This window comes from Atractosteus spatula, chromosome 28 (genome assembly GCF_055471065.1).
Source record: "Atractosteus spatula isolate fAtrSpa1 chromosome 28, fAtrSpa1.hap1, whole genome shotgun sequence".
NCBI lineage: Eukaryota > Metazoa > Chordata > Actinopteri > Semionotiformes > Lepisosteidae > Atractosteus > Atractosteus spatula.
In genome coordinates, this window is record NC_142733.1 from 758,106 (window position 1) to 785,498 (window position 27,393).

Genomic DNA, 27,393 nt, shown 5'->3' on the forward strand with positions numbered 1-27,393 from the left:
GAAAAACAGATTTTTACAACTTCTGCACAGTGGGGCTAAGAGCTGACTCAGTGTGCTCTTCTGAGCCCAGCTGTTACATTGGGATTCTCCAGATTGAAAAACTCATTTTTCTCCGGCTGAAAAACACGTCTTTACAACTTCTGCACAGTGGAGCTGAGCTGACTCAGTGTGCTCTTCTGAGCCCAGCAGTTACATTGGGATCCTCCATATTGAAAAACGCGTTTATCTCGAGCTGAAAAACACGTCTTTACAACTTCTGCACAGTGGGGCTAAGAGCTGACTCAGTGTGCTCTTTTAAGCACAGCTGTAACATTGGGATACTCCAGACTGCAAAACGCATTTATCTCGGACTGAAAAACATGTTTTGACAACTTCTGCACAGTAGGGCTAAGAGATAACTCAGTGTCCTCTTCTGAGCACAGCAATTACAGTGGGATGCTCCTGATTGAAAAACGCGTTTATCTCGGTCTGAAAAACACGTTTTGACAACTTCTGCACAGTGGGGCTAAGAGCTGACTAAGTGTGCTCTTCTGAGCACAGCTGTTACATTGGGATGCTCCAGATTGAACAACGCGTTAATCTCGGGCTGAAAAACGCATTTTGACAACTTCTGAACAGTGGGGCTAATAGCTGACTCAGTGTGCTCTTCTGAGCCCATCAGTTACATTGGGATCCTCCATATTGAAAAACGCGTTTATCTCGGGCTGAAAAACATTTTGACAACTTCTGCACAGTCGAGCTAAGAGCTGACTCAGTGTGCTCTTCTGAGCCCAGCTGTTACATTGGGATTCTCCAGATTGAAAAACGCGTTTATCATGGGCTGAAAATCATGTTTTGACAACTTCTTCACAATGGAAATGAGAGATGACTCAGTGTGCTCTTCTGAGCCCAGCTGTTACATTGGGATTCTCCAGATTGAAAAACGCGTTTATCTCGGGCTGAAAAACACGTTTTGACAACTTCTGCAAAGGGGGGTAAGAGCTGACTTAGTGTGCTCGTCTGAGCCCAGCAGTTACATTGGGATGCTCCAGATTGAAAAACGCGTTTATCTTTGGCTGAAAAACACGTTTTGACAACTAATGCACAGTGGGGCTAGGAGCTGACTCAGTGTGCTCTTCTGTACATAGCAGTTACATTGTGATGCCCAAGTCTACAAAAATGCGTTTAACTCAGCTGAAAAACACGTTTTGACAACTTCTGCATAGTGGGGATAAGACCTGCCTCAGTGTGCTCTTATAGACCCAGTAGTTACATTAGGATGTCCACGTCTACAAATCCGCGTTTATCTCGGATGAAAAACCCTTTTTGACAGTTTTTGCACAGTGGTGCTTAGAGCTGACTCAGTGTGCTCTTCTGCCCATAGCAGTTACATTGTGATGCCAATCTGCAAAAACGCGCTTTGACAAGTTCTGCACAGTTGGGCTAAGACCTGCCTCATTGTGCTCTTCTAGACCCATCAGTTACATTAGGATGTCCTAGTCTACAAAACTGCGTTTATCTCGGCTGAAAATCCCTTTTTGACAGTTTCTGCACAGTGGTGCTAAGAGCTGACTCAGTATGCTATTCTGGCCTCAGCAGTTAAATTGGTATGTCCAAGTCAGTAAAAACGCATTTATCACGGAAGAAAATTATGTTTTGACAACTTCTGCACAGTGGGGCTAAGAGCTGACTCTGTGAGCTCATCTGGCCCCAGCAGTTACATTGGGATGTCCAAATTTGCAAAAACGCATTTATCTCGGCTGATAAACACGATTTAAAAACTTCTGCAAAGTGGGGCTAGGAGCTCACTCAATGTGCTCTTCTGGACATAGCAGTTACATTGTGATGCCCAAGTCTGCAAAAACGCTTTTAACTCGTCTGAAAAACACGTTATGAGAACTTCAGCACAGTGGGGCTAAGATCTGTCTCAGTGTGTTCTTCTAGCCCCAACAGTTAAATTTATATGTCCAATTTGCAAAAACGCATTTATCTCAGCTGAAAAACAAGATTTAAAAATTCTGCACAGTGGGGATAGGAGCTGACTCAGTGTGCTCTTCTGGCCCCAGCAGTTACATTGGGATATCCAGGACTGCAGAAACGTGTTTATCTCGGCTGAAAACACGCTTTGCAACTTCTGCACAGTGGGGCTAGGAGCTGACTCAGTGTGCTCTTTTAGACCCAGCAGTTACATTATGATGCCCAAGCTGCAAAAACGCTTTTGTCTCGGCTGAAAAAGACGTTTTGAGAATATCAGCACAGTAGGGCTAAGACCTGCCTCAGTGTGCTCTTCGAGACCCAGCAGTTACATTAGGATGTCCAACTTTGCAAAACCACATTTATCTTGGCTAAAAAACCCTTTTTGACAGCTTCTGCACAGTGGTGCTAAGAGCTGACTCAGTGTGCTCTTCTGGCCGCAGTTGTTACATTGTGATGGCCAAGTATGCAAAAACGCGTTTATCTCAGCTGAAAAACACGTTTTGAGAATTTCAGCACAGTGGGGCTAAGATCCTTCTCAGTGTGTTCTTCTAGCCTCAGCAGTTAAATTTGTATGTCCAAGTCTGCAAAAACGCATTTATCACGGTAGAAAAACAGATTTTGACAACTTCTGCACAGTGGGGCTAAGAGCTGACTCAGATTGCTCTTCTGGCCCCAGTTGTTACATTGTGATACCGTAGATTGCAAAAACGCGTTTATCTCGGCTGAAAAACAAGTTTAGACAAACTCTGCACAGTGGGGCTAAGAGCTGACTCAGTGAGCTCTTCTGAGTCCAGCTGTTATATTATTGGGATTATCCAGATTGAAAACCTCGTTTATCTCGGGCTGAAAATCACATTTTGACAACTTCTGCACAGTTTGCCTAAGAGCTGACTAAGTGTGCTCTTCTGAACACAGCAGTTACATTGGGATGCTCCAGATTGAAAAACGCGTTTATCTCGGGCTGAAAATCACGTTTTGTCAACTTCTGCACAGTTTGGCTAAGAGCTGACTCAGTGTGCTCTTCCGAGCCCAGCAGTTACATTGGGATCCTCCATATTGAAAAACGCGTTTATCTCGGGTTGAAAAACAAATTTTGACAACTTCTGTACAGAGGGGCTAAAAGCTGACTCAGTGTGCTCTTCTGAGCTCAGCTGTTACATTGGGATGCTCCAGAGTGAAAAACACGTTTATCTAGGGCTGAAAAACAGATTTTGACATCTTCTGCACAATTGGGCTAAGAGCTGACTCAGTGTGCTCTTCTGAGCCCAGCTGTAACATTGGGATCCTCCATATTGAAAAACACGTTTATCTCGGGCTGAAAGTCATGTTTTGACAACTTCTGCACAATGGAAATTAGAGGTGACTCAGTGTGCTCTTCTGAGCCCAGCTGTTACGTTGGGATTTTCCAGATTGAAAAACGCGTTTTTCTCGGGCTGAAAAACACATTTTGACATCTTCTGCACAATTGGGCTAAGAGCTGACTCAGTGTGCTCTTCTGAGCCCAGCTGTAACATTGGGATCCTCCATATTGAAAAACACGTTTATCTTCGGCTGAAAGTCATGTTTTGACAACTTCTGCACATTGGAAATTAGAGGTGACTCAGTGTGCTCTTCTGAGCCCAGCTGTTACATTGGGATTTTCCAGATTGAAAAACTCATTTATCTCGGGCTGAAAAACACGTCTTTACAACTTCTGCACTGTGGGGCTAAGACCTTACTCAGTGTGCTCTTCTGAGCACAGCAATTACAGTGGGATGATCCAGATTGAAAAACGCGTTTATCTAGGGCTGAAAAATACGTTTTGACAACTTCTGCACAGTGGGGCTAAGAGCTGACTCGGTGTGCTCTTCTGAGCCCAGAAGTTACATTGGAATGCTCCAGATTGATAAACACTTTTATCTCGTGCTGAAAAACAAGTTTTGACAAAATCTGCACAGTGGGGCTAAGAGTTGACTCAGTGTCCTCTTCTGAGCCCAGCACTTACATTAGGATGCTCCAGATTGAAAAATGCGTTTATCTTGGTCTGAAAAACACGTTTTGATAACTGTGCAGTTCCTGCCCTATAAGTTACATGGTGGTGACCAAAGTTGCCAAAACGTGTTTATTTCTGCTGAAAAACACGTTTTGACAATTTTAGCACACTGGGGTTAAGGGCTGACTCAGTGGGCTCTTCTGAGCAAGGCAGTTACACAGGGATTCGAAAGGCTGAGAAAACGCGTTTATTTCGGGCTGAAAAACACGTTTTGAAAACTGTGCTGTTCCTGCCCTATAACTTACATGGGGGTGACCAAAGTTGCCAAAACGTGTTTATTTCTGCTGAAAAACACGTTTTGACAACTTCTGCACACTGGAGTTATGGTCTGACTCAGTGAGCTCTCTTGATCCAGGCAGTAACACTGGGATTCCAAAGGCTGAGAAAACGCGTTTATTTCGGGCTGAAAAACACGTTTTGAAAACTGTGTTGTTCCTGCCCTATGAGTTACATGGTTTTGACCAAAGTTGCCAAAACGTGTTTATTTCTGCTGAAAAACACGTTTTGAAAATTTCAGCACACTGGGGTTAAGGGCCGACTCAGTGTGCTCTTCTGAGCCAGGCAGTTACAATGTGATTCATAGGGCTAAGAAAACGCGTTTATTCCGGTCTGAAAAACACGTTTTGAAAACTGTGCTGTTCCTGCCCTATAACTTACATGGGGGTGACCAAAGTTGCCAAATCGTGTTTATTTCTGCTGAAAAACACGTTTTGACATTTTCTGCACACTGGAGTTAAGGTCTGACTCAGTGGGCTCTTCTGAGCAAGGCAATTACACTGGGATTCCAAAGGCTGAGAAAGCGCGTTTATTTCGGGCTGAAAAACACGTTTTGAAAACTGTGCTGTTCCTGCCCTATAACTTACATGGCGGTGACCAAAGTTGCCAAATCGTGTTTATTTCTGCTGAAAAACACGTTTTGACATTTTCTGCACACTGGGGTTAAGGGCTGACTCAGTGGGCTCTTCTGAGCCAGGCAGTTACACAGGGATTCGAAAGGCTGAGAAAACGCGTTTATTCCGGGCTGAAAAACACGTTTTGAAAACTGTGCTGTTCCTGCCCTATAACTTACATGAGGGTGACCAAAGTTGCCAAAACGTGTTTATTTCTGCTGAAAAACACGTTTTGACATTTTCTGCACACTGGGGTTAAAGTCTGACTCAGTGGGCTCTTCTGAGCCAGGCAGTTACACAGGGATTCCAAAGGCTGAGAAAACGCGTTTATTTCGGGCTGAAAAACACGTTTTGAAAACTGTGCTGTTCCTGCCCCATAAGTTACATGGGGGTGACCAAAGTTGCCAAAACGTGTTTATTTCTGCTGAAAAACACGTTTTGACAACTTCTGCACACTGGAGTTAAGGTCTGACTCAGTGGGCTCTTCTGAGCAAGGCAATTACACTGGGATTCCAAAGGCTGAGAAAACGCATTTATTTCGGGCTGAAAAACACGTTTTGAAAAGTGTGCTGTTCCTGCCACATAAGTTAATGGGGGTGACCAAAATTGCCAAAACGTGTTTATTTCTGCTGAAAAACACGTTTTGACAACTTCTGCACACTTGGGTTAAGGGCTGACTCAGTGAGCTCTCTTGATCCAGGCAGTAACACTGGGATTCCAAAGGCTGAGAAAACGCGTTTATTTCGGGCTGAAAAACACGTTTTGAAAAGTGTGCTGTTCCTGCACTGTAAGTTACATGATGGTGACCAAAGTTGCCAAAACGTGTTTATTTCTGCTGAAAAACAGGTTTTGACATTTTCTGCACACTGGGGTTAAGGGCTGACTCAGTGGGCTCTTCTGAGCCAGGCAGTTACACTGCGATTCTAAGGGCTGAGAAAACGCGTTTATTTCGGGCTGAAAAACACGTTTTGAAAACTGTGCTGTTCCTGCCCCATAAGTTACATGGGGGTGACCAAAGTTGCCAAAACGTGTTTATTTCTGCTGAAAAACACGTTTTGACAACTTCTGCACACTGGGGTTAAGGGCTGATTCAGTGAGCTCTCTTGAGCCAGGCAGTAACACTGGGATTCCAAAGCCTGAGAAAGCGCGTTTATTTCGGGCTGAAAAACACGTTTTGAAAACTGTGCTGTTCCTGCCCTATAACTTACATGGCGGTGACCAAAGTTGCCAAATCGTGTTTATTTCTGCTGAAAAACACGTTTTGACATTTTCTGCACACTGGGGTTAAGGGCTGACTCAGTGGGCTCTTCTGAGCCAGGCAGTTACACAGGGATTCGAAAGGCTGAGAAAACGCGTTTATTCCGGGCTGAAAAACACGTTTTGAAAACTGTGCTGTTCCTGCCATATAACTTACATGAGGGTGACCAAAGTTGCCAAAACGTGTTTATTTCTGCTGAAAAACACGTTTTGACATTTTCTGCACACTGGGGTTAAAGTCTGACTCAGTGGGCTCTTCTGAGCCAGGCAGTTACACAGGGATTCCAAAGGCTGAGAAAACGCGTTTATTTCGGGCTGAAAAACACGTTTTGAAAACTGTGCTGTTCCTGCCCCATAAGTTACATGGGGGTGACCAAAGTTGCCAAAACGTGTTTATTTCTGCTGAAAAACATGTTTTGACAACTTCTGCACACTGGAGTTAAGGTCTGACTCAGTGGGCTCTTCTGAGCAAGGCAATTACACTGGGATTCCAAAGGCTGAGAAAACGCATTTATTTCGGGCTGAAAAACACGTTTTGAAAAGTGTGCTGTTCCTGCCACATAAGTTAATGGGGGTGACCAAAATTGCCAAAACGTGTTTATTTCTGCTGAAAAACACGTTTTGACAACTTCTGCACACTTGGGTTAAGGGCTGACTCAGTGAGCTCTCTTGATCCAGGCAGTAACACTGGGATTCCAAAGGCTGAGAAAACGCGTTTATTTCGGGCTGAAAAACACGTTTTGAAAAGTGTGCTGTTCCTGCACTGTAAGTTACATGATGGTGACCAAAGTTGCCAAAACGTGTTTATTTCTGCTGAAAAACAGGTTTTGACTTTTTCTGCACACTGGGGTTAAGGGCTGACTCAGTGGGCTCTTCTGAGCCAGGCAGTTACACTGCGATTCTAAGGGCTGAGAAAACGCGTTTATTTCGGGCTGAAAAACACGTTTTGAAAACTGTGTTGTTCCTGCCCTATGAGTTACATGGTTTTGACCAAAGTTGCCAAAACGTGTTTATTTCTGCTGAAAAACACGTTTTGACAATTTCAGCACACTGGGGTTAAGGGCCGACTCAGTGTGCTCTTCTGAGCCAGGCAGTTACAATGTGATTCATAGGGCTAAGAAAACGCGTTTATTCCGGGCTGAAAAACACGTTTTGAAAACTGTGCTGTTCCTGCCCCATACGTTACATAGGGGTGACCAAAGTTGCCAAAACGTGTTTATTTCTGCTGAAAAACACGTTTTGACAACTTCTGCACACTGGGGTTAAAGTCTGACTCAGTGGGCTCTTCTGAGCCAGGCAGTTACACTGGGATTCCAAAGGCTGAGAAAACGCGTTTATTTCGGGCTGAAAAACACGTTTTGAAAAGTGTGCTGTTCCTGCCCCATAAGTCACATGGGGGGACCAAAGTTGCCAAAACGTGTTTATTTCTGCTGAAAAACAGTTTTGTCAACTTCTGCACACTGGGGTTAAGGGCTGACTCAGTGGGCTCTCTGAGCCAGGCAGTTACACTGGGATTCCAAAGGTTGAGAAAATGCGTTTATTTCGGGCTGAAAAACACGTTTTGAAATGTGTGCTGTTCCTGCCCCATAAGTTACATGGGGGGACCAAAGTTGCCAAAACGTGTTTATTTCTGCTGAAAAACAGTTTTGTCAACTTCTGCACACTGGGGTTAAGGGCTGACTCAGTGGGCTCTCTGAGCCAGGCAGTTACACTGGGATTCCAAAGGCTGAGAAAACGCGTTTATTTCGGGCTGAAAAACACGTTTTGAAATGTGTGCTGTTCCTGCCCTATAAGTTACATGGTGGTGACCAAAGTTGCCAAAACGTGTTTATTTCTGATGAAAAACACGTTTTGACAATATAAGCACACTGGGGTTAAGGGCTGACTCAGTGTGCTCTTCTGAGCCAGGCAGTTACACTGCGATTCCAAAGGCTGAGAAAACGCGTTTATTTCGGGCTGAAAAACACGTTTTGAAAAGTGTGCTGTTCCTGCCACATAAGTTAATGGGGGTGACCAAAATTGCCAAAACGTGTTTATTTCTGCTGAAAAACACGTTTTGACAACTTCTGCACACTTGGGTTAAGGGCTGACTCAGTGAGCTCTCTTGATCCAGGCAGTAACACTGGGATTCCAAAGGCTGAGAAAACGCGTTTATTTCGGGCTGAAAAACACGTTTTGAAAAGTGTGCTGTTCCTGCCCCATAAGTTACATGGGGGGACCAAAGTTGCCAAAAAGTGTTTATTTCTGCTGAAAAACACGTTTTGACAACTTCTGCACACTGGGGTTAAGGGCTGACTCAGTGAGCTCTCTTGAGCCAGGCAGTAACACTGGGATTCCAAAGGCTGAGAAAACGCGTTTTTTTCGGTCTGAAAAACACGTTTTGAAAAGAGTGCTGTTCATCACCTATAAGTTACATGGTGGTGACCAAAGTTGCCAAAACGTGTTTAATTCTCCTGAAAAACAAGTTTTGACAATTTCAGCACACTGGGGTTAAGGGCTGACTCAGTGAGCTCTCTTGAGCCAGGCAGTAACACTGCGATTCTAAGGGCTGAGAAAACGCGTTTATTTCGGGCTGAAAAACACGTTTTGAAAAGAATGCTGTTCATCACCTATAACTTACATTGGGGTGACCAAAGTTGCCAAATCGTGTTTATTTCTGCTGAAAAACACGTTTTGACAACTTCTGCACACTGGTGTTAAGGGCTGACTCAGTGGGCTCTTCTGAGCCAGGCAGTTACACAGGGATTCCAAAGGCTGAGAAAACGCGTTTATTTCGGTCTGAAAAACACGTTTTGAAAACTGTGCTGTTCCTGCCCAATAAGTTACATGGGGGTGACCAAAGTTGCCAAAACGTGTTTATTTCTGCTGAAAAACACGTTTTGACAACTTCTGCACACTGGGGTTAAGGGCTAACTTAGTGGGCTCTTCTGAGCCTGGCAGTTACACTTGGATTCCAAAGGCTGAGAAAACGCGTTTATTTCGGTCTGAAAAACACGTTTTGAAAACTGTGCTGTTCCTGCCCCATAAGTTACATGGGGGTGACCAAAGTTGCCAAAACGTGTTTATTTCTGCTGAAAAACACGTTTTGACAACTTCTGCACACTGGGGTTAAGGGCTGATTCAGTGAGCTCTCTTGAGCCAGGCAGTAACACTGGGATTCCAAAGGCTGAGAAAACGCGTTTATTTCGGGCTGAAAAACACGTTTTGAAAACTGTGCTGTTCCTGCCCTATAAGTTATATGGTGGTGACCAAAGTTGCCAAAACGTGTTTATTTCTGCTGAAAAACACGTTTTGACAACTTCTGCACACTGGGGTTAAGGGCTGACTCAGTGAGCGCTCTTGAGCCAGGCAGTAACACTGGGATTCCAAAGGCTGAGAAAACGTGTTTATTTCGGGCTGAAAAACAAGTTTTGATAACTGTGCTGTTCCTGCCCTATAAGTTACATGGTGATGACCAAAGTTGCCAAAACGTGTTTATTTCTGCTGAAAAACACGTTTTGACATTTTCAGCACACTGGGGTTAAGGGCTGACTCAGTGTTCTCTTCTGAGCCAGGCAGTTACACTGCGATACTAAGGGCGGAGAAAACGCGTTTATTTCGGGCTGAAAAACACGTTCTGAAAACTGTGCTGTTCCTGCCCTATAACTTACATGGGGGTGACCAAAGTTGCCAAATCGTGTTTATTTCTGCTGAAAAACACGTTTTGACAACTTCTGCACACTGGGGTTAAGGGCTAACTTAGTGGGCTCTTCTGAGCCTGGCAGTTACACTTGGATTCCAAAGGCTGAGAAAACGCGTTTATTTCGATCTGAAAAACACGTTTTGAAAACTGTGCTGTTCCTGCCCCATAAGTTACATGGGGGTGACCAAAGTTGCCAAAACGTGTTTATTTCTGCTGAAAAACACGTTTTGACAATTTCAGCACACTGGGGTTAAGGGCCGACTCAGTGTGCTCTTCTGAGCCAGGCAGTTACACAGGGATTCAAAGGGCTGAGAAAACGCGTTTATTCCGGGCTGAAAAACACGTTTTGAAAACTGTGCTGTTCCTGCCCTATAACTTACATGGGGTTGACCAAAGTTGCCAAAACGTGTTTATTTCTGCTGAAAAACACGTTTTGACATTTTCTGCACACTGGGGTTAAGGTCTGACTCAGTGTGCTATTCTGAGCCAGGCAGTTACACTTCGATTGCAAGGGCTGAGAAAATGTGTTTACAATACAATCCCAACATGAGCTCTGATTATTATTTGTGGCTGACTGATAAAGTATTGATTCCATATGCCCATTTTATCAAAGTAAAGCTCCTTACACTTACAAGGTACACTGTCACCCCCCCTCAGGAAGCTCAACAAACACAGAAACAGTGACAATATAATAATTAATGTTCACTCAGTCTCTGGTGCAGTGGTTTGGTGTCAGCGCAATGCGTAGATCCAGCGATCTCATCCTGTCACTCAGATGGCAGAGTCGGTAGTCAGTTGCACTTGATATGGTCCTTCCCAGCAGGGTTGCAACATCTGGCAGGGTATATCTTCCTCACCCACACCCACTCGCCAGGTATCAGGTCGTGTCTTCCCTCTACTGGAGGTCTCCAAGCGTCCAGCACCTGTTCATCAGCCCCGTGCACCACTTCAATTAACAACCTACAATACTACAATAGAGAATTAGCAAATTCAACAATCCATTAGCCAAATTCATCCCTCCAGGAAGTTTTGTTGATTGGCCTGTGATGATATCAAACAGGCTCTATTATATAGTTCTGTTTGATCCAGCCCGCATCCCATGGCGTTCCTTCAGTCTGATGTCTAGTCGATCTTTTAGACTTCTGTTCCTTCATTCCACTGTTCCAGCAGACTGAGGGTGATCTCAGTCCATCTCACCCCGAATAATGCAGCCACAGCCTGTCCCTTGATCATGATACAAGCGGTAGGGTAGTGCCCACCGAGGGCTTATCTCCATCATCAGGTGTTTGGTAGACACAGAGGCAGTGACGGCAACCCACTGGGAAAACAGATTATAAGAGCCAAGGTTTCCCTTTACAATTGTAAATTGTAAACATTTGCTACTGCATGAAAGGTTTCTCAGGAGCAGGCCTTTTGAGCTGTAGCACCTGCACCTGAACTGTAGTTGAGTTCCTTTGATAAGCATCACATTGAGATACCACATAAGTGGCTACTGCTTCAAACCAGCACAACAGCTCACAACCCATTTCTTTCACTTACATACAGATTACATACAGATGATCCGTCTGAGGGAATCCAGTCCAGGGCCAGTGTCTGCAAGAAAGCTTGTCTCCAAACATCAAAACCGGTTTCTGCTGCAGGGGTCAAGGCAATTTTGTCTTTAGACTCCACTACCCCCCTTAAACCAATACATCACTAGACAAGCTCGTTCTGAGAAGGCATTCACCCTGGCTTTATCATGTAGTTGGTTTTATACTCCTTTTTTATCTCTGAAGATCTAATACTTGGAGTAGCCCGGCCTTATGGATTCCCTCATTAGGTAAAACAATCATAATATCACATAACTCTATTGAGTTAGTTTACATAAATGCTATTTCATGCAGTAATTCCTTATAAAATGCTGCAGTCTGGGCCTAAAATAGGTCTGGGGTGTCCCCCACCCAAATCAGTAGTTGAAACTGTACATCTTTACCCAAGCAGACTGTGACAGCTTATATTTGCTTTAAACACAACCCTTGCACTCCTTCTCCTGCAGCCTCCTGTTACCTGTTAGAAAATTTTATATCACATTTTTATGCTGTTTTAGTCTAAAAAACAGGACAGCTGTGCCCCTGTGTCCCCCAGTTACTGCACACTGTAAGATTATTTCACTTTTATTTCAACCCTGAGATAAATTTAGGAAGGCTACAGAGGGGTTTACTAGATTAAAACTGTTAGTTCACGCACGGTTCTCGTTTCAGCTTCTGACATGTTCTTTAATTGTGAAATCAAGCCTCTTTCTTCCAATTTCTCCAAAAAACACATTTTAGTAACTGCACACCAGCTTATTAGTAGTTTTGTCTTTGGGGTTTTATATCTCGGTATAACATTAAAGTCGCACAATAATTTTGACAAACTGGTGGCTCCCTTTTCTCCTCCTTGGGAGTCTTTTTACCTCCCATTTGCAGCGCTCGCACTTCTGCATGCATGCTTCGCGAGTTATTAAATCAAATCTGTCTCCGCTGTCCGTAATATCAGGAAAGCATAGTTGTACATTCTTGGCAACATCAGGTTTTAACACACTCAAGTAAATTTGTTTTATTACTGTGGAAGTATCTTCATTCACTTCCTTTTCATCGGCTAACCCCGAGTATACTATCCATAAAGCTATAAACCTTTCTGTAAAATCTGAAACATCCTCACTTCCTTCTGCTGACATGCTGTTACTTTTCTCTAATCAGTTTTCGGTGGGTAATGCTCTTTCAAAAATCTCCACACTAATTCCCACCCTTCTCCCAGATTCTCTCTCAAGGTGTTCTATTTCTTCTTTTGCTTTTTCTTTTTCTGCATATATAACTTTGTTTCGTTGAGCCATTGCTTTTAGCTTTTCCATCAGGGATTTTTGCGTCTCATCTATGATATTCTGTTGAATTCTCAAATATTCCTCTAACTATTGTTTATTTTTATCCAAATGTTCATACACTTTTCTACATTCCTGTTCAGCCTAAATTCCGTCTGACAGTCAATATTTCTTTTAAGTTTCACTTTGGATTAATCAAACTTTTTTTCTTCACACCAAACCATTTTCCCGTCTCCCACGTGCCCCGTGGAATCCCCCAGTCGAGACAAACTGACGAACTATCACAATACGGGAACATGGACCAGGTTCCAAATCCTGGCTTTAAACACACAGTTGAATCGAGTTACCATTTTCGGCTCTTCTGCGAGTACAGTTCTAGTTACTACCTTCACTCGTACTGCAGTCGTGTACCAGGATGCAACACCTGGATTTTTTCGCACGGGCAGGGCGAGACGCTATTCCTTCAGCAATCCCTCTTTTTCTACCCCACCTTCACAAAACAGGCATCTAAAAATACATACACCATTAACTCATTTTTCTGTTGTACTTGTTTCAGCTTCAGGAAAACCCTGAACCCACCACAGCAACATGGAGAGGACAAGGGACTTTTTAGAAAAGAGGAGTCCTTACCTCTTTTTAGAAGCGGCCGCCTATCTTTTCCTCTCCATGTCCGTGTGGTTTAATTTAGATGGATACTTCTTCATCATTTGGGTCATGTATCCGCCAATCTGCCTCCTCCTTTTTAGAGGACGTTGTAAACCTTTAGGAACAATATGATCTAGCAACAAGGTTATGTCACTGTAATTAGGCTTAAGACAATCAAGAACAAGGCTTGCCTTTCTTCTAAATTCTTTACGGTCATCAGGCAATTTAGGAAAAGACTTAACTAATGCAAATAATTCAATAGGAGACCAATGTCAATGTACATATGCTGGAGTTCCTTCTGGACCTGGAAAAGTGCACATTGGCATTTCACAAACAAGTGAAAAGGCTTTGGCTCCGGACCGCTTTCTAATTTCGGTGGAGACTTTTTCTTTTTAGTACGCATGACCATGACTTTAGCTGCAGCTTGCTGTTCTTTACTTTCAAGACTAGTCTTTTTTGAAGCTTCCCATTATTTCTGTGATTCCTCTTTCCATTACATAAGTTTTCCAATTCAATTTCTTTCCTTTCTTCTCCTTCTCTTCTAAGTTTCCCCTTCTTCAGGAAACTTCTTTTTTCTAATTCAACTTTCCTCTGTTCATTCTGATTCACTTACAAAGATCCTTCATAGTTATGGGCCCCTAATTATCATATATAAATTATGTGCAAGTTCCCTTACACCTATTACCCTAGCTTTACAGTTCATGAACATAAAAAAATGTTTCTACTCTAACCCAGGCTATAATTGTTTCTCTGAATTTGTTGTACATGTACTTTTGCTGGACTGCTTGGTCCCATTTTCGTCTTTGAATTTTAATTTCCCATTTTTACCGATCGGTGCCTTACTTAGAACCTTATCACATTAAATACTCTGCAGAGCAAAAACCACACGTCTGTGTTAAGATAAGTTCTTTATATGAGTCACAGACTCATCAAACCCGCATGAGAACACCCCTGTGGCTCGCTTCTCAAATTATTAATTTTAAAGGATCACTTACTGATGTCAGAAAGCTGCCAATTCTACAGACGCGTCTCTGGAAGGATAAACAGTTTATCCTCCGAGGTTCGTCCAATTTTGCTAAAATTGTCCGGGTCCGGATGGAGTTTCAGCAGCCGTTCGCGTTCAGGTTTGTAATCCCGGACGAGCCCCCAAATTGTCATGGAAATATAACTATCAAGGAAGCCACAAGAGAGAGTTCTCACCTGAGTAAGGTCTTTATTTCAATATTGCAATATTGGGAGCCCTGCTGCCACTTCGCAAAGTGCAATCAGAGACTCAATTTGTTACAAGCAGTACAGGGTTTTTATAAGACGTTGCGCTGTAAAAAAGCTCAGCGCTTTGTCCCTTCTAAAACTTCCCCTTTCACTAAGACAAAACAGATTACATCATAGAGCGAGAGAAGAAGCACTAGATTTGTTATTCAAAGCTAATCAGTTACTTTCAGCTAATTCTAACGACCCAGACAGCATATATTGTTTTGATACATTGTCTTTTAAAGTAACCTAAACAGTGTACTTTGTTGACGCACTGTTTTCTAAAATTCTGCACGTACTGAAGCACAGCAATTACATCCTTGAAATATATTATCTAAAAGCACCAATATATTTTTTGCAAAGCTCTCTACATTTTAAGAATCAATATACTTATTAGATTTCCACTTCAGACAACTTCTGCACAGTGGGGCTAGGAGCTGACTCAGTGTGTTCTTCTGGACATAGCAGTTACATTGTGATGCCCAAGTCTGGAAAAACGCGTTTAACTCGGCTGAAAAACACGTTTTGTCAACTTCTGCACAGTGGGGCTAAGAGCTGACTCAGTGTGCTCTTCTGGCCAAAGCAGTTAAATTGGTATGTCCAAGTTTGAAAAAACGCATTTATCTAAGCTGAAAAACACATTTTGACAACTTTTGCATAGTGGGGCTAAGAGCTGACTCAGTGTGCTCTTCTAGACCCAGCAGTTACATTAGGATGTCCAAGTCTACAAAAACGTGTTTATCTCGGCTGAAAAACCCTTTTTGACAGCTTCTGCACAGTGGTGTTAAGAGCTGACTCAGTGTGCTCTTCTGGCCATAGTAGTTACATTGTGATGCCAAAGTCTGCAAAAACGCGTTTATCTCGGCTGAAAAACCCTCTTCGACAACTTCTGCACAGTGGGGCTAAGACCTGCCTCATTGTGCTCTTCTAGACCCATCAGTTACATTAGGATGTCCAAGTTTGTAAAAACGCATTTATCGCGGCTGAAAAACACGATTTAAAAACTTCTGCAAAGTTGGGCTAGGAGCTCACTCAGTGTGCTCTTCTGGACATAGCAGTTACATTGTGATGCCCAAGTCTGCAAAAACGCGTTTAACTCGGCTGAAAAACACGTTATGAGAACTTCAGCACAGTGGGGCTAAGAGCTGACTCAGCGTGCTCTTCTGGCCCCAGCAGTTACATTAGGATGGCCAAGTCTGCAAAAACGTGTTTATCTCGGCTGAAAAACCCTTTTTGACAGCTTCTGCACAGTGGTGTTAAGAGCTGACTCAGTGTGCTCTTCTGGCCATAGTAGTTACATTGTGATGCCAAAGTCTGCAAAAACGCGTTTATCTCGGCTGAAAAACAAGATTTAAAAATTCTGCACAGTGGGGATAGGAGCTGACTCAGTGTGCTCTTCTGGCCCCAGCAGTTACACTGTGATATCCAAGACTGCAGAAACGCGTTTATCTCGGATGAAAAACACGCTTTGCAACTTCTGCACAGTGGGGCTAGGAACTGACTCAGTGTGCTCTTTTGAACCCAGCAGTTACATTAGGGTGCCCAAGCTGCAAAAACGCATTTGTCTCGGCTGAAAAACACGTTTTGAGAACTTCAGCACAGTGGGGCTAAGTTCTGTCTTAGTGTGTTCTTCTAGCCCCAGCAGTTAAATTTGTATGTCCAATTCTGCAAAAACGCATTTATCACGGAAGAAAAACAGATTTTGACAACTTCTGCACAGTGGGGCTAAGAGCTGACTCAGTGTGCTCTTCTGAGCCCAGCTGTTACATTGGGATTCTCCAAATTGAAAAACTCATTTATCTCGGGCTGAAAAACACGTCTTTACAACTTCTGCACAGTGGAGCTGAGCTGACTCAGTATGCTCTTCTGAGCCCAGCAGTTACATTGGGATCCTCCGTATTGAAAAACGTGTTTATCTCGGACTGAAAAACATTTTGACAACTTATGCACAGTGGAGATAAGAGCTGACTCGGTGTGCTCTTCTGAGCCCAGAAGTTACATTGGATTGCTCCAGATTGAAAAACGCTTTTATCTCGTGCTGAAAAACAAGTTTTGACAACTTCTGCACAGTGGGGCTAAGAGCTGACTCAGTGACTCATATAAAGAACTTATCTTAACACTAACGTGTGGTTTTTGCTCTGCAGAGTATTTAATGTGATAAGGTTCTAAGTAAGGCACCGATCGGTAAAAATGGGAAATTAAAATTCAAAGACGAAAATGGGACCAAGCAGTCCAGCAAAAGTACATGTACAACAAATTCAGAGAAACAATTATAGCCTGGGTTAGAGTAGAAACATTTTTTATGTTCATGAACTGTAAAGCTAGGGTAATAGGTGTAAGGGAACTTTCACATAATTTATATATGATAATTAGGGGCCCATAACTATGAAGGATCTTTGTAAGTGAATCAGAATGAACAGAGGAAAGTTGAATTAGAAAAAAGAAGTTTCCTGAAGAAGGGGAAACTTAGAAGAGAAGGAGAAGAAAGGAAAGAAATTGAATTGGAAAACTTATGTAATGGAAAGAGGAATCACAGAAATAATGGGAAGCTTCAAAAAAGACTAGTCTTGAAAGTAAAGAACAGCAAGCTGCAGCTAAAGTCATGGCCATGCGTACTAAAAAGAAAAAGTCTCCACCGAAATTAGAAAGCGGTCCGGAGCCAAAGCCTTTTCACTTGTTTGTGAAATGCCAATGTGCACTTTTCCAGGTCCAGAAGGAACTCCAGCATATGTACATTGACATTGGTCTCCTATTGAATTATTTGCATTAGTTAAGTCTTTTCCTAAATTGCCTGATGACCGTAAAGAATTTAGAAGAAAGGCAAGCCTTGTTCTTGATTGTCTTAAGCCTAATTACAGTGACATAACCTTGTTGCTAGATCATATTGGTCCTAAAGGTTTACAACGTCCTCTAAAAAGAAGGAGGCAGATTGGTGGATACATGACCCAAATGATGAAGAAGTATCCATCTAAATTAAATCACACGGACATGGAGAGGAAAAGATAGGCGGCCGCTTCTAAAAAGAGGTAAGGACTCCTCTTTTCTAAAAAGTCCCTTGTCCTCTCCATGTTGCTGTGGTGGGTTCAGGGTTTTCCTGAAGCTGAAGCAAGTACAACAGAAAAATGAGTTAATGGTGTATGTGTTTTTAGCCTGTTTTGTGAAGGTGGGGTAGAAAAAGAGGGATTGCTGAAGGAATAGCGTCTCGCCCTGCCTGTGCGAAAAAATCCAGATGTTGCATCCTGGTACACGACTGCAGTACGACTGAAGGTAGTAACTAGAACTGTACTCGCAGAAGAGCCGAAAATGGTAACTCGATTCAACTGTGTGTTTAAAGCCAGGATTTGGAACCTGGTCCGTGTTCCCGTATTGTGATAGTTCGTCAGTTTGTCTCGACTGGGGGATTCCACGGGGCGCGTGGGAGACGGGAAAAACCCTCTTCGACAGCTTCTGCACAGTGGGGCTAAGAGCTGACTCAGTGTGCTCTTCTGAGCCCAGCAGTTACATTGGGATTCTCCAGAATGAAAAACGCGTTTATCACGGGCTGAAAATCATGTTTTGACAACTTCTTCACAATGGAAATGAGAGATGACTCAGTGTGCTCTTCTGAGCCCAGCTGTTACATTGGGATTCTCCAGATTGAAAAATGTGTTTATCTCGGGCTGAAAAACACGTCTTTACAACTTCTGCACATTGGGGCTAAGAGCTGACTCAGTGTGCTCTTCTGAGCCCAGCAGTTACACTGGTATGCTTCATTTTGAAATACGCGTTTAACTCGGGCTGAAAAACACGTTTTGACAACGTCTGCAAAGGGGGGAAAGTGCTGACTTAGTGTGCTCTTCTGAGCCCAGCAGTTACATTGGGATGCTCCAGATTGAAAAACGCGTTTATCTTTAGCTGAAAAACACGTTTTGACAACTTCTGCACAGTGGGGCTAAGAGCTGACTCAGTGTACTCTTCTGGCCCCAGCAGTTATATTGGTATGTCCAAGTCTGCAAAACCGCGTTGATCTCGGCTGAAAACCACGCTTTGACAACTTCTGCACAGTGGGGCTAGGAGCTGACTCAGTGTGCTCTTCTGGCCATAGCAGTTACATTGTGATGCCAAAGTCTGCAAATACACGTTTATCTCGGCTGAAAAACCCTTTTCGACAGCTTCTGCACAGTGGGGATAAAACCTGACTCAGTGTGCTCTTCTGGCCCAAGCAGTTAAATTGGTATGTCCAAGTCTGCAAAAACGCATTTATCTCGGCTGAAAAACACGTTTTGACAACTTCTGCATAGTGGGGATAAGACCTGCTCAGTGTGCTCTTCTAGACCCAGCAGTTACATTTTGATGTCCACGTCTACAAAACCGCATTTATCTCGGCTGAAAAACCCTTTTTGATAGTTTCTGCACAGTGGTGCTAAGAGCTGACTCAGTGTGCTCTTCTGCCCATAGCAGTTACATTGTGATGCCAATCTGCAAAAATGGGTTTATCTCTGCTGAAAAACGCGCTTTGACAACTTCTGCACAGTTGGGCTAAGACCTGCCTCATTGTGCTCTTCTAGACCCATCAGTTACATTAGGATGTCCAAGTCTACAAAACTGCGTTTATCTCGGCTGAAAAACCCTTTTTGACAGCTTCTGCACAGTGGTGCTAAGAGCTGACTCAGTATGCTATTCTGGCCTCAGCAGTTAAATTGGTATGTCCAAGTCTGTAAAAACGCATTTATCACAGAAGAAAATTATGTTTTGACAACTTCAGCACAGTGGGGCTAAGAGCTGACTCAGTGTGCTCTTCTGAGCCCAGCTGTTACATTGGGATTCTCCAGATTGAAAAACGCGTTTATCTCGGGCTGAAAATCATGTTTTGACAACTTCTTCACAATGGAAATTAGAGCTGACTCAGTGTGCTCTTCTGAGCCCAGGTGTTACATTGGTATTCTCCAGATTGAAAAACGCGTTTATCTCGGGCTGAAAATCATGTTTTGACAACTTCTTCACAATGGAAATTAGAGATGACTCAGTGTGCTCTTCTGAGCCCAGCTGTTACATTGGGATTCTCCAGATTGAAAAACTCATTTATCTCGGGCTGAAAAACGCGTCTTTACAACTTCTGCACAGTGGGGCTAAGAGCTGACTCAGTGTGCTCTTTTAAGCCCAGCTGTAACATTGGGATACTCCAGACTGCAAAACGCATTTATCTCGGACTGAAAAACACGTTTTGACAACTTCTGCACAGTGAGGCTAAGACCTGCCTCAGTGTGCTCTTCTAGACCCAGCAGTTACATTAGGATGTCCAAGTCTACAAAACCGCTTTTATCTCGGCTGAAAAACGTTTTTTGACAGTTTCTGCACAGTGGTGCTAAGAGCTGACTCAGTGTGCTCTTCTGCCCATAGCAGTTACATTGTGATGCCAATCTGCAAAAACGCATTTATCTCGGCTGAAAAACAAGATTTAAAAATTCTGCACAGTGGGGATAGGAGCTGACTCAGTGTGCTATTCTGGCCCCAGCAGTTACACTGCGATATCCGAGACTGCAGAAACGCGTTTATCTCGGCTGAAAAACACGCTTTGCAACTTCTGCACAGTGGGGCTAGGAACTGAATCAGTGTGCTCTTCTTGACCCATCAGTTACATTAGGATGTCCAAGTTTGTAAAAACGCATTTATCACTGCTGAAAAACACGATTTAAAAACTTCTGCAAAGTTGGGCTAGGAGCTCACTCAGTGTGCTCTTCTGGACATAGCAGTTACATTGTGATGCCAAAGTCTGCAAAAACTCATTTATCTCGGCTGAAAAACAAGATTTAAAAATTCTGCACAGTGGGGATAGGAGCTGACTCAGTGTGCTCTTTTGGCACCAGCAGTTACACTGCGATATCCGAGACTGCAGAAACGCGTTTATCTCGGCTGAAAAACACGCTTTGCAACTTCTGCACAGTGGGCTAGGAACTGACTCAGTGTGCTCTTTTGAACCCAGCAGTTACATTAGGGTGCCCAAGCTGCAAAAACATGTTTGTCTCGGCTGAAAAACACTTTTTAACAACTTCAGCACAGTGGGGCTAAGTTCTGTCTTAGTGTGTTCTTCTAGCCCCAGCAGTTAAATTTGTATGTCCAAGTCTGCAAAAAGGCATTTATCACGGAAGAAAAACAGATTTTGACAACTTCTGCACAGTGGGGCTAAGAGCTGACTCAGTGTGCTCTTCTGAGCCCAGCTGTTACATTGGGATTCTCCAGATTGAAAAACTCATTTTTCTCGGGCTGAAAAACACGTCTTTACAACTTCTGCACAGTGGAGCTGAGCTGACTCAGTGTGCTCTTCTGAGCCCAGCAGTTACATTGGGATCCTCCATATTGAAAAACGCGTTTATCTCGAGCTGAAAAACACGTCTTTACAACTTCTGCACAGTGGGGCTAAGAGCTGACTCAGTGTGCTCTTTTAAGCACAGCTGTAACATTGGGATACTCCAGGCTGCAAAACGCATTTATCTCGGACTGAAAAACATGTTTTGACAACTTCTGCACAGTAGGGCTAAGAGATAACTCAGTGTGCTCTTCTGAGCACAGCAATTACAGTGGGATGCTCCTGATTGAAAAACGCGTTTATCTCGGTCTGAAAAACACGTTTTGACAACTTCTGCACAGTGGGGCTAAGAGCTGACTAAGTGTGCTCTTCTGAGCACAGCTGTTACATTGGGATGCTCCAGATTGAACAACGCGTTAATCTCGGGCTGAAAAACGCATTTTGACAACTTCTGAACAGTGGGGCTAATAGCTGACTCAGTGTGCTCTTCTGAGCCCATCAGTTACATTGGGATCCTCCATATTGAAAAACGCGTTTATCTCGGGCTGAAAAACATTTTGACAACTTCTGCACAGTCGAGCTAAGAGCTGACTCAGTGTGCTCTTCTGAGCCCAGCTGTTACATTGGGATTCTCCAGATTGAAAAACGCGTTTATCATGGGCTGAAAATCATGTTTTGACAACTTCTTCACAATGGAAATGAGAGATGACTCAGTGTGCTCTTCTGAGCCCAGCTGTTACATTGGGATTCTCCAGATTGAAAAACGCGTTTATCTCGGGCTGAAAAACACGTTTTGACAACTTCTGCAAAGGGGGGTAAGAGCTGACTTAGTGTGCTCGTCTGAGCCCAGCAGTTACATTGGGATGCTCCAGATTGAAAAACGCGTTTATCTTTGGCTGAAAAACACGTTTTGACAACTAATGCACAGTGGGGCTAGGAGCTGACTCAGTGTGCTCTTCTGTACATAGCAGTTACATTGTGATGCCCAAGTCTACAAAAATGCGTTTAACTCAGCTGAAAAACACGTTTTGACAACTTCTGCATAGTGGGGATAAGACCTGCCTCAGTGTGCTCTTATAGACCCAGTAGTTACATTAGGATGTCCACGTCTACAAATCCGCGTTTATCTCGGATGAAAAACCCTTTTTGACAGTTTTTGCACAGTGGTGCTTAGAGCTGACTCAGTGTGCTCTTCTGCCCATAGCAGTTACATTGTGATGCCAATCTGCAAAAACGCGCTTTGACAAGTTCTGCACAGTTGGGCTAAGACCTGCCTCATTGTGCTCTTCTAGACCCATCAGTTACATTAGGATGTCCTAGTCTACAAAACTGCGTTTATCTCGGCTGAAAATCCCTTTTTGACAGTTTCTGCACAGTGGTGCTAAGAGCTGACTCAGTATGCTATTCTGGCCTCAGCAGTTAAATTGGTATGTCCAAGTCAGTAAAAACGCATTTATCACGGAAGAAAATTATGTTTTGACAACTTCTGCACAGTGGGGCTAAGAGCTGACTCTGTGAGCTCATCTGGCCCCAGCAGTTACATTGGGATGTCCAAATTTGCAAAAACGCATTTATCTCGGCTGATAAACACGATTTAAAAACTTCTGCAAAGTGGGGCTAGGAGCTCACTCAATGTGCTCTTCTGGACATAGCAGTTACATTGTGATGCCCAAGTCTGCAAAAACGCTTTTAACTCGTCTGAAAAACACGTTATGAGAACTTCAGCACAGTGGGGCTAAGATCTGTCTCAGTGTGTTCTTCTAGCCCCAACAGTTAAATTTATATGTCCAATTTGCAAAAACGCATTTATCTCAGCTGAAAAACAAGATTTAAAAATTCTGCACAGTGGGGATAGGAGCTGACTCAGTGTGCTCTTCTGGCCCCAGCAGTTACATTGGGATATCCAGGACTGCAGAAACGTGTTTATCTCGGCTGAAAACACGCTTTGCAACTTCTGCACAGTGGGGCTAGGAGCTGACTCAGTGTGCTCTTTTAGACCCAGCAGTTACATTATGATGCCCAAGCTGCAAAAACGCTTTTGTCTCGGCTGAAAAAGACGTTTTGAGAATATCAGCACAGTAGGGCTAAGACCTGCCTCAGTGTGCTCTTCGAGACCCAGCAGTTACATTAGGATGTCCAACTTTGCAAAACCACATTTATCTTGGCTAAAAAACCCTTTTTGACAGCTTCTGCACAGTGGTGCTAAGAGCTGACTCAGTGTGCTCTTCTGGCCGCAGTTGTTACATTGTGATGGCCAAGTATGCAAAAACGCGTTTATCTCAGCTGAAAAACACGTTTTGAGAATTTCAGCACAGTGGGGCTAAGATCCTTCTCAGTGTGTTCTTCTAGCCTCAGCAGTTAAATTTGTATGTCCAAGTCTGCAAAAACGCATTTATCACGGAAGAAAAACAGATTTTGACAACTTCTGCACAGTGGGGCTAAGAGCTGACTCAGATTGCTCTTCTGGCCCCAGTTGTTACATTGTGATACCGTAGATTGCAAAAACGCGTTTATCTCGGCTGAAAAACAAGTTTAGACAAACTCTGCACAGTGGGGCTAAGAGCTGACTCAGTGAGCTCTTCTGAGTCCAGCTGTTATATTATTGGGATTATCCAGATTGAAAACCTCGTTTATCTCGGGCTGAAAATCACATTTTGACAACTTCTGCACAGTTTGCCTAAGAGCTGACTAAGTGTGCTCTTCTGAACACAGCAGTTACATTGGGATGCTCCAGATTGAAAAACGCGTTTATCTCGGGCTGAAAATCACGTTTTGTCAACTTCTGCACAGTTTGGCTAAGAGCTGACTCAGTGTGCTCTTCCGAGCCCAGCAGTTACATTGGGATCCTCCATATTGAAAAACGCGTTTATCTCGGGTTGAAAAACAAATTTTGACAACTTCTGTACAGAGGGGCTAAAAGCTGACTCAGTGTGCTCTTCTGAGCTCAGCTGTTACATTGGGATGCTCCAGAGTGAAAAACACGTTTATCTAGGGCTGAAAAACAGATTTTGACATCTTCTGCACAATTGGGCTAAGAGCTGACTCAGTGTGCTCTTCTGAGCCCAGCTGTAACATTGGGATCCTCCATATTGAAAAACACGTTTATCTCGGGCTGAAAGTCATGTTTTGACAACTTCTGCACAATGGAAATTAGAGGTGACTCAGTGTGCTCTTCTGAGCCCAGCTGTTACGTTGGGATTTTCCAGATTGAAAAACGCGTTTTTCTCGGGCTGAAAAACACATTTTGACATCTTCTGCACAATTGGGCTAAGAGCTGACTCAGTGTGCTCTTCTGAGCCCAGCTGTAACATTGGGATCCTCCATATTGAAAAACACGTTTATCTTCGGCTGAAAGTCATGTTTTGACAACTTCTGCACATTGGAAATTAGAGGTGACTCAGTGTGCTCTTCTGAGCCCAGCTGTTACATTGGGATTTTCCAGATTGAAAAACTCATTTATCTCGGGCTGAAAAACACGTCTTTACAACTTCTGCACTGTGGGGCTAAGACCTTACTCAGTGTGCTCTTCTGAGCACAGCAATTACAGTGGGATGATCCAGATTGAAAAACGCGTTTATCTAGGGCTGAAAAATACGTTTTGACAACTTCTGCACAGTGGGGCTAAGAGCTGACTCGGTGTGCTCTTCTGAGCCCAGAAGTTACATTGGAATGCTCCAGATTGATAAACACTTTTATCTCGTGCTGAAAAACAAGTTTTGACAAAATCTGCACAGTGGGGCTAAGAGTTGACTCAGTGTCCTCTTCTGAGCCCAGCACTTACATTAGGATGCTCCAGATTGAAAAATGCGTTTATCTTGGTCTGAAAAACACGTTTTGATAACTGTGCAGTTCCTGCCCTATAAGTTACATGGTGGTGACCAAAGTTGCCAAAACGTGTTTATTTCTGCTGAAAAACACGTTTTGACAATTTTAGCACACTGGGGTTAAGGGCTGACTCAGTGGGCTCTTCTGAGCAAGGCAGTTACACAGGGATTCGAAAGGCTGAGAAAACGCATTTATTTCGGGCTGAAAAACACGTTTTGAAAACTGTGCTGTTCCTGCCCTATAACTTACATGGGGGTGACCAAAGTTGCCAAAACGTGTTTATTTCTGCTGAAAAACACGTTTTGACAACTTCTGCACACTGGAGTTATGGTCTGACTCAGTGAGCTCTCTTGATCCAGGCAGTAACACTGGGATTCCAAAGGCTGAGAAAACGCGTTTATTTCGGGCTGAAAAACACGTTTTGAAAAGTGTGCTGTTCCTGCACTGTAAGTTACATGGTGGTGACCAAAGTTGCCAAAACGTGTTTATTTCTGCTGAAAAACAGGTTTTGACATTTTCTGCACACTGGGGTTAAGGGCTGACTCAGTGGGCTCTTCTGAGCCAGGCAGTTACACTGCGATTCTAAGGGCTGAGAAAACGCGTTTATTTCGGGCTGAAAAACACGTTTTGAAAACTGTGTTGTTCCTGCCCTATGAGTTACATGGTTTTGACCAAAGTTGCCAAAACGTGTTTATTTCTGCTGAAAAACACGTTTTGAAAATTTCAGCACACTGGGGTTAAGGGCCGACTCAGTGTGCTCTTCTGAGCCAGGCAGTTACAATGTGATTCATAGGGCTAAGAAAACGCGTTTATTCCGGTCTGAAAAACACGTTTTGAAAACTGTGCTGTTCCTGCCCTATAACTTACATGGGGGTGACCAAAGTTGCCAAATCGTGTTTATTTCTGCTGAAAAACACGTTTTGACATTTTCTGCACACTGGAGTTAAGGTCTGACTCAGTGGGCTCTTCTGAGCAAGGCAATTACACTGGGATTCCAAAGGCTGAGAAAGCGCGTTTATTTCGGGCTGAAAAACACGTTTTGAAAACTGTGCTGTTCCTGCCCTATAACTTACATGGCGGTGACCAAAGTTGCCAAATCGTGTTTATTTCTGCTGAAAAACACGTTTTGACATTTTCTGCACACTGGGGTTAAGGGCTGACTCAGTGGGCTCTTCTGAGCCAGGCAGTTACACAGGGATTCGAAAGGCTGAGAAAACGCGTTTATTCCGGGCTGAAAAACACGTTTTGAAAACTGTGCTGTTCCTGCCCTATAACTTACATGAGGGTGACCAAAGTTGCCAAAACGTGTTTATTTCTGCTGAAAAACACGTTTTGACATTTTCTGCACACTGGGGTTAAAGTCTGACTCAGTGGGCTCTTCTGAGCCAGGCAGTTACACAGGGATTCCAAAGGCTGAGAAAACGCGTTTATTTCGGGCTGAAAAACACGTTTTGAAAACTGTGCTGTTCCTGCCCCATAAGTTACATGGGGGTGACCAAAGTTGCCAAAACGTGTTTATTTCTGCTGAAAAACACGTTTTGACAACTTCTGCACACTGGAGTTAAGGTCTGACTCAGTGGGCTCTTCTGAGCAAGGCAATTACACTGGGATTCCAAAGGCTGAGAAAACGCATTTATTTCGGGCTGAAAAACACGTTTTGAAAAGTGTGCTGTTCCTGCCACATAAGTTAATGGGGGTGACCAAAATTGCCAAAACGTGTTTATTTCTGCTGAAAAACACGTTTTGACAACTTCTGCACACTTGGGTTAAGGGCTGACTCAGTGAGCTCTCTTGATCCAGGCAGTAACACTGGGATTCCAAAGGCTGAGAAAACGCGTTTATTTCGGGCTGAAAAACACGTTTTGAAAAGTGTGCTGTTCCTGCACTGTAAGTTACATGATGGTGACCAAAGTTGCCAAAACGTGTTTATTTCTGCTGAAAAACAGGTTTTGACATTTTCTGCACACTGGGGTTAAGGGCTGACTCAGTGGGCTCTTCTGAGCCAGGCAGTTACACTGCGATTCTAAGGGCTGAGAAAACGCGTTTATTTCGGGCTGAAAAACACGTTTTGAAAACTGTGCTGTTCCTGCCCCATAAGTTACATGGGGGTGACCAAAGTTGCCAAAACGTGTTTATTTCTGCTGAAAAACACGTTTTGACAACTTCTGCACACTGGGGTTAAGGGCTGATTCAGTGAGCTCTCTTGAGCCAGGCAGTAACACTGGGATTCCAAAGCCTGAGAAAGCGCGTTTATTTCGGGCTGAAAAACACGTTTTGAAAACTGTGCTGTTCCTGCCCTATAACTTACATGGTGGTGACCAAAGTTGCCAAATCGTGTTTATTTCTGCTGAAAAACACGTTTTGACATTTTCTGCACACTGGGGTTAAGGGCTGACTCAGTGGGCTCTTCTGAGCCAGGCAGTTACACAGGGATTCGAAAGGCTGAGAAAACGCGTTTATTCCGGGCTGAAAAACACGTTTTGAAAACTGTGCTGTTCCTGCCATATAACTTACATGAGGGTGACCAAAGTTGCCAAAACGTGTTTATTTCTGCTGAAAAACACGTTTTGACATTTTCTGCACACTGGGGTTAAAGTCTGACTCAGTGGGCTCTTCTGAGCCAGGCAGTTACACAGGGATTCCAAAGGCTGAGAAAACGCGTTTATTTCGGGCTGAAAAACACGTTTTGAAAACTGTGCTGTTCCTGCCCCATAAGTTACATGGGGGTGA